This window comes from Orycteropus afer, unplaced genomic scaffold (genome assembly GCF_000298275.1).
Source record: "Orycteropus afer afer isolate SDZICR_OR568_19922 unplaced genomic scaffold, OryAfe1.0 scaffold00294, whole genome shotgun sequence".
NCBI classification, from domain to species: domain Eukaryota; kingdom Metazoa; phylum Chordata; class Mammalia; order Tubulidentata; family Orycteropodidae; genus Orycteropus; species Orycteropus afer.
The window spans coordinates 2639457-2648504 of NW_006921881.1; positions in this window are offsets into that span (position 1 = coordinate 2639457).

The following is a 9048-nucleotide window of genomic DNA, read 5'->3' on the forward strand; positions in this document are numbered from 1 at the left end:
AGGGATTGTGGGGCTGGCGTGGGATCGGGCAGTGTTTCGTTCTGCTGTGCATGGGGTCGCTATGAGTCGGAAACGACTCAACGGCACTTAACAACAACAACAAAGCCACAGCCAACCACCCTAAGTAAGCTAGTAATTGGGCCTGTGGGCTCAGGACCATGGTCACGGCAGACATCAAGCTCAATTACCATAAAATACTACACAAAAAGGTTGTTCTACATCTTACTTTGGTGAGTAGTGACTGGGGTATTAAAAGCTTGTGAGTGGCCATCTAAGATACAAAAATTGGTCTCTCCTGGTCCAGAGCAATGAAGAAAATAAATGAAGCATGGAAACAATTAGTCCAAGGGACTAGTGGACCATGTGAACCTCAGACTATATGACCCTGAGACCAGAAGAACTAGATGGTGCCCACCTACCACTGTCAAACACTCAGAAAAGGATCTGTGTAGGAGATCCTGGATAGAGTGGGAGAAAAATGTGGAACAAAACTCAAAATCATAGAAATGACCAGGTTTACTAGTCTGATGGAAATTGGTGAAACCCCTGAGGCCATGGGCACTTCTTACCCTTTGGGCCTAGAGTTGAACTCACTCCCTTGATTTCCAGCCAAATAATAGGCAGGTGTATAAGGTGAACATGTATACTATTTAGGTACACTCCCTAGAACAGTCAACCATGGGATATCAGAAGGTCAGTATTTACACAAGGAGACAGATCAGAGGGCAGAAATGTATAGGAAAGAAGGACACAGTGAAAAGGTAACCACAGGGAGGAAGTGGAAAGAGAGCTGTTGCATTATGGGGATTGCAATCAATGTCATGAAACAAAATGTATATGAACTGTAGTATGGAAAATAAATTTGTTCTTTAAACTTTCACCCAAATCACAATTTAAAAAGAAAGAAATGCTAAAAGCAATTCCTTGGACAAAGAACAACTGCAGACAACAATCTTAGATTAATACACAGACAACATCACCCAGAAATCAACCCAAATATCGTTTTTGTTGTTGTTAGGTGCTGTTGAGTTATCTCCAACTCATAGCGACCCTATGCACAGCAGAATGAAACACTGCCTGGTCTTGTGCCAGCCTCATGATCCTTGCTATATCTGAGCCCATCGTTGCAGCCACTATGTCAATCTATCTTGTTGAGGGCCTTCCCCTTCCTCATTGACCCTCCACTTTACCAAGCATGATATCCTTCTCCAGGGAATGGTTCCTTCTGACAATATGAACAAAGTAGGTGAGACAAAGTCTGGCCATTCTTGCTTCTAAGGAGCATTTAGCTGCACTTCCTCCAGGACAGATTTGTTAGTCCTGGAATTGATTGCAAGCAGCATTATGATATATTAGTGATTCCAAATATAGAATTGTTGTTGTTGTTGTTGTTATGTGCCATCTAGTCGGACCCGACTCATAGCAACCCCTCCTTGGGTTTCCGAGGCAGTATCACTACGGAAGTAGATTGCCCCATCTTCCTTCCGAGGAGTGGCTGGTGAGTTTGAACCGCCAGCCTTCTGGTTAGCAGTCAAGTGCCTTAGGCACTACACTACCAGAGCTCCCAATATAGAATTATGCAAGATAAAATAAAACTACAAGACAGTAAATAGGGAACTGGAAATACCTATTTGTAAACGAGGGCACTATAAAGCAAAAGGAGGAAATGCATGGTGTAGTTACAGAACTTCCAAATGGAGAAGTCAAGATGATATCAAAATAGTATGGGCTGTTTAAATCTGGAAATAAATGAATAAATTATAGGGTAAATTAAAATAAAATTAATAAACCTCATCAAATGAGAAAAGAAAATATCATAAAGACCTAGTAAACACTAAAACAAAAGAATAGAGGAAGTGACAAGAAAATCTCTAAACAAAATGAACTCAGCACAGAAATAATATAGAATAAAAAAGTTATCAGCCCCCCCACAGTAAAATAACAGCAATAAATTCATACCTATCAACAATTACATTGAATGTAAATGAATTAAATGCATGAGTCAAGAGGCAGAGAGTAGCAGAATGAACAAGAAAACATGAACCATGAATACGCTGTTAACAAAGACAAAAACAAGCTAAAAATCAAAGAATGGAAAATCATACAGCAACTACCTGGCAACCAAAAATACAGCAGAAATGCAATATTAATTTCTGTAAAATAGACTTTGAGGCAAAAACCAGCAAAAGAGATAAGAAAGGACATTATATAATGATTAAAGTGTCAATCCAACCATAACCATAATAAATATCTACACACCCAATTAAAGAGCCCCAAAAGTCATAAGTCAAACTTTAACAGAATTGAAAAGCAAAATAGACAACTCCACAATAATGGTAGGAGACTTTAATATTCCACTCTCAATATAGGACAGAACAACTAGAAAGAAATTTAACAAAGACACAGAAGATCTAAGCAAAACAATCAGCTTCATAAACACATGCAGAATTTTCCACCCAACAACAGGACAATATACATTATTTCCCATTATTTTAGTGAAATCTAAGGAAGAATGTTTGAACAGCCCCATAACAAAAGAAGAAATTTTAAATGTCATAAAAAAGTTCCCCCAAAAAAAGTCTTGGCCTCGACACCTTCACTGTCAAATTCTACCAAACATTCAGAGAAGAGCTGACACTAATTCTACTCAAACTATTCCAAAATATAGAAAAGGATGGAATACTGCTGAATACATTCTATGTGGCAATCATAACCTTGGTAACAAAGCCAGGCCAAGACACCAGGAAAAAGAAAATTATAGACCAATGTCCCTCTGAACATAGATATAAAGTTTCTCAACAAAATCCTAGCCAATAGAATCCAACAACATATCAAAAAAATAGTACATCATGACCAAATGGGTTTCATACTAGGTATGCATGGATGAGTCAACATTAGAAAAACAATCAAGGCAATCCACCACATAAATAAAACAAAGGAAAAGAACCACATGATCACATCAATTGATCTACAAAAGGCATTTGACAAAATCCAACATGAATTCCTGTTTTTTTTAAAAAAACACTCAACAAAATGGGAATAGAAGGAAATTCCTCACCATAATTAAGGACATATATACAAAATCAACTGCCAACATTGGTTTCAATGGAGGGAGACTGAGAGCATTCTCCTTGTGAACAGGAACCAGAAAAGGATGCCAAATATCACCACTCCCATTTAATATTGTATTGGAAGTCCTGTTGTTGTTGTTAGGTGCCATCACTCATAGTGACCCCTCCTTGGGTTTCTGAGGCAGTATCACTACAGAAGTAGATTGCCCAACCTTCCTTCCGAGGAGTGGCTGGTGGGTTTGAACTGCCAGCCTTCTGGTTAGCAGTCAAGTGCCTTAGGCACTACGCTACCAGAGCTCCTTATTGGAAGTCCTAGCCTAGAGTAATAAGGCAAGAAAGGGAAATAAAAAGAATCCAAATTGGTAAAGAATCGTATCTACTTGCAGATGATATGATACTATACCTAGAAAATCCTAGAGATTCATCAAGAAAACTGCTGCATCTTATAGAAGGATTCAGCAAATGGCAGGGTACGAGATTAACATACAAAAATCAATCATATTCCTTTACTTTACAAAGAATACTCTGAAAAAGAAATCAGGAAAACAATACCATTTATAATAGCCACTTAAAAGATGAAATACTTAAAAATAAATCTAACCAGAGATACAAAAGACATATAGAAAGAAAACATCAAAACACTAATACGAAAAACTAAAAGAGACCTACATAAATGGAAGAATATACCATTCTCACAGATAGAAGACTTAACATTGTGAAAATGCCAATACTACCCAAAGAGATCTATAGATATAATGCCATATTGATCCAGAACCCATCATCATTCTGTAAAGAGATGGAAAAACAATTCACAATGTTATATGGAAAGCAAATAGCCTCTAGATGGCACAGTTCCTAAGGCATGTGACTGCTAACCAGAAGGGTGGTGGTTCTAGCCAACTAGCCACTCCACAGAAAGAAGACTGGGCAATCTACTTCAGTCAAGTTTTACCACCTCAGAAACCCAATGGGGTTCACTATGAGTCAGAATCAATTCAATGACAGTGGTTTATATATATATATATATATGTATATATATAAGCAAAGCACTACTAAAGAAGAACAAAGTAGGAGGCCTAACATTTTCCAATCTCAGAACTTATTACACAGCCACAGTAGTCAAAACAGCCTGGCACTGGAAAAACAGCAGATACATACGCCCAATGGAACAGAACTGAGATCCCAGAAGTGAATCCATCAGCTATGGACAGCTGATCTTTGACAAAGTGTCAAAACCCATTGAATGGGAAGAGGTACTCTTTAACAAATGACGCTAGCAAAACTGGATATCCATTGGTAGAAAAAAGAAATGATCCATATTTCACACCACATAGAAAAACTAACTCAAGATTGATCAAGACCTAAAACTATAAAGATTATCAAAAAAAAAAAAAAAAATAGGGACAAATTTACAGGCTCTACTACAGGGCACAAATACACTATGAAATATAACTAAAAATGCACAAAGAATAGAGGACAAACTAGATGGCTAGAACCTCCTAAAATTAAACACTTACGCGCATCAAAAGATTTCACAAAAAGAATGAAAGGAGAACCTATGGACCAGTGGAAAAAAATTTTCATAATGGCATATCAGACAAGGGACTAATCCCTAAAATTTACAGAAAACTTGAGCACCTCAACAACAAAAACACAAATAATCCAATTTTAAAAATGGGCAGAGGACATAAACAGATACTTCACCAAAAAAGACATTAGGCAGCCAACAAACACATGAAGAAATGCTCACAATCATTAGCCATTAGCTGCAAATCAAAACAACAATGAAATATCCTCTTACCCCAGCATTAATAGCAAAGTTCAAAACAACAGAAAACAACAAATGCTGACAAGGGTGTGGAGAGGCCAAAACTTCACACATTGCTGGTGGGACTGGAAAATGGTACAGTGATTGTGGAAATTGGCATGGTTCTTCCATTAAAAGTTGGAGACAGAAATACAATATGATCCAGCAATCTCACTACTAGGAAATTACAGAAATTAGAGCCGTGACATGAATAGTTATATGCAGATTCATATTCCTCACAGCACTATTCACAATAGCAAGAAGATGGAAACAACATAAACCAAAACCAAACACACTGCTGTCGAGTCGGACTCGACTCATAGCAACCCCTTCTTGGGTTTCCAAAGAAGTATTACTACGAAAGTAGATTGCCCAGCCTTCCTTCCAAGAAGTGGGTGGTAGGTTTGAACCACCAGCCTTCTGGTTAACAGTCACATGCTTAGGCACTCTGCCACCAGAGCTTCTGGAAACAACATAAGTGCCCGTTAATAAATGAAAGGATAAACTAACTACAGTGTATACACACAATGTTAAAGAATAACATGCAATGTTAAAGAATAATGATGAATAGTGATGAATCAACCAAACACCTTATAACATTGATTAACCTGGAGGACCTTATTATGAGTGATATTAGTCAATGCAAAAGGACAAATATTGTATGAGACCACTGCTGTAAAAAGTTAAGAAAAGGTTTACATGCGGAAAGAAACATTATGTGAAGTTTAGTTGGAGCAAAGGGAGTATAAATCACAAACTGGAGAGTAGACACATTAACTTGGGTGAAGGGGAAAGTAATATACAATAAGGAGGAGACGAGCACAAAATGAACAGGCAAAGGAAGACACTGGGAGGAGCACAGGAGTTAAAGGCAACAGAGGTAAATACTGTTATAGACACAATCCTGCAATAACAGTAATAACAATAATCTATGAGTGGATACATTGACATGCAAGCTGAACAGGTGTAGAAAGGCAAATGGGATTATGTCCATGAATATACATAGGTTTGATGGAGGATATTTCTCTCTATATATTTACATGTGTTGCAAATATATCCATGGATATAATAGAGTATATGGGGGCAGAGGTGTGAACACTTCTTAGCTATAAACAAACACCTTGAGGGAATGAGTCACTGGGCTTGAGGGCTCACAAACATAGCCTTGGGGGACATGAAGGTCAACTGGCACAACACAGTCCACAAAGACATTTTGTATCCTACTTGGTGAATAGCAACTAGGGTCTTAAAAACTTGTGAGTGGCCATCTAAAATGCAACTTTTGGTCCTTCCCCATTCAGAGCAAAGAAGAGTGAAGGGAAAATCAAAGACACGTGGGAAAAATTAGTCCAAAGGACTAATGGACCATGCAAACCTCAGCCTCCACTACTCTGAGACTAGAACTACATGGTGCCTGGCTACTACTGACCATTCTGAAATGGACTACAATAGAAAGTCCTGGATAGAATGGGAGGAAAATGTGAACAAAACCCCAAATCATAAAAAAGATCAGTCTCACTGGTCAGACAGAGTGGTTCAATCCCTGAGCCCATGGTTTGAGTCACACTTCAAGTCTGGAACTAAACTCAACTTTCAGTCAAACAATAGACAGGCCTATAAGGTGAGCAATAACACCAGGGAGGTACACCCTCTTTAGAAAAATCAACCATTCAGGATCAAAAGCACAGCATTTGCTTAGAGACAAAGAAGGCAGGAAAGGATAGAAAAGAAGAACATATGAAAATGAGAAACACAGAGAAGCAGAATGAGTGCTGTTATACTGTGGGGACTTAAAACAATGGCATGAAACAAAATATGTATGAAATGTTGAACGGAAAACAGATTTGCTCTGTGAGCTTTCATCTAAATCACAAAAAAAGAGTAAAAAAAATACAAGTGATCCATGACACCACAGGAAGGCAGAGGGATATATGACCACAAAAGTGAAGGCAATGTGACCACAGAGACACAAAGTCATGGACCACTGGCCCAAGGATGCCAGTAGCTACCAGAGGCTGAAAGAGGCAAGGAATAGATCCTGTGCTGGAGGCTCCAGAAAGAAATGAACCTATTGACACCTTGATTTTAGCCCCAGAAGACTCTGGTCAGGCTTCTGACCCTCACAATTCTAAGACAATTAAAAAAGGAACAAAATCCAGACTTACTGGACCTGTTGAGACTAGAGGACAGCCTCAGACTATCACCCTGAGATACTCTTTAAATCCTAAACCAAAAATTTTCCATGACATCACCTTTTAGCTAACTAACATATTGACTCATGAAGTGAAGACTATCACTCATAAATAATGAGCTCCTTTAAAACATCACCTAAGAACAAATGGTCAAAATTACTGTGAAGCAAAGATAAGAAGGTAAGAGGACAAGGAACCTAGAGTACAGGAAATCGTACAAGAATGCAGCAAGTGAAAATTTCATTTTTCAAAATTCAAATTTCACTAATTTTTAAATCAACATCACTGAATAATTTGTGCAGAACATTTTAAATGAGGACCTAATTTATTGTGTAAATTTCACCTTAATCACAATAAAATACTCAAAGAAAGAAAAGGAACTGTGTTGCTTAATGTCCACTTATTTGAGGATCCAGATAGTTTCCTATTGGTATTAGTTTCTTACTTAATTATATTGTGGTCAGAGAATACATTCTGTGTGATTTTTAACTCTTTTGAATTTATTAAGATATATTTTCTAGCACAGTATATGGCCTATATACCTCATGCACTGGAAAAGAATGTTTATTCTTCAATTGTTGGATGGTGTCTTAGAGCAAAACAGCAGAATCTGGTTGAAATTAAAAGTAAAGAGCTTTTATTGAGAGGCAAAACAATTTGTAAACTGGGAATCACAAAGTTCAGAGAATTCTGAACTAAGTGTGCCAAGCAGGAGATAGTTGAGAGTTTAAATAAGAAAATACAGGGAACTTCAGCAAAAATTCAGTGAATGATTGATGTTTAGGTAATGGTTACAAAATTGGATGAGGCTACATCTGATTGCTAGGATATTATATACGTTTCTAAAATTGTTTTTTTCTTTTTTAAGTTATAAAATAATTATTAAATTGGGTACTTCTGGCTTTGAAGCAATCATAAGATTCTTTTTGCATGACTTTAGGGAAAATACCATTGCTTGTATCAGGTGCACCTTAGTCCTCAAGGAGACAGACATCTTTGCTCTTCAGCACTTGAAAGAGGTCCTTTGCAGCCAATTTGTCCAGTGCTGTATGTTGTCTGATGTCGACTGCTGCTTCCACTGGCGTCGATTGTAGAACCAAGCAATGTGAAGTCTGACAACTTCAATCTTTTCTCTATTTATCGTGATGCTGTTTATAGGTCCACTTGTGAGGATTTTTGTTTTCTTTATACTGAGATGTAATCCATGCTGCAGACTGTATTCTTCAATCTTCATCAGTAAGTGCTTCAAGTCATCTTCACTTTCAGCAAGCTAAGTTGTGTCATCAGCACATTGCAGGTTGTTAATGATTCATCATCGCTGCCCAAGGACAGACAACACCCAGAGCAGCATTGCACCTTGGAAACCTAGGAAGAGAATCCTGGGAAGGAGGTGACTGAGTGGAAGGGTCGGAGTAGGTGAGCTGCTTGGGCCCCAGGGCAGTTCTGGGTCCCCATCAGGCCTGTCCAAGCAGAAAGGGCTCGTCAGACAGAGGATAGGGTGGACAAAGCTGGGGGAGGGGTCACTGGGGAAACCCCAGACTACAGAGTGAAAAGGATACTCCTCCTTTATGACCCAATGTTTACACAGTCAAGACAGGAAGCAAAGAAGCAACTGCTAAGTACAAGAGGAAAAAGTGGGGTCATAGATCAGAAGCAAGAGAATAGGAAAAGGCTAGTTTTGTTAAGCTTATCACCACATTAGTGTCTGACTCACAGCAGGTGTAGTCTGTGCTTTGAGACCAGCCAGACATGGACTTCCAAAAAGTATTCCTCAGTCTCACATCTGGGCTGCAGATCCTGAGTCAGGAGTCTTCCTCACGATGACACCACCCTTTTCCTATTTCCCCCTTCTCGCTCCTCTTCTAGTACCTGTCTTTCTATTTTTCCTGACAAGGACCCATTTCTCCCGCTTCTTCCCTCCCTTTCTTCCTCTCTGGTAGTTCAGGAAGGAACAGATGTGCAGACTGAAGTCAGAAGT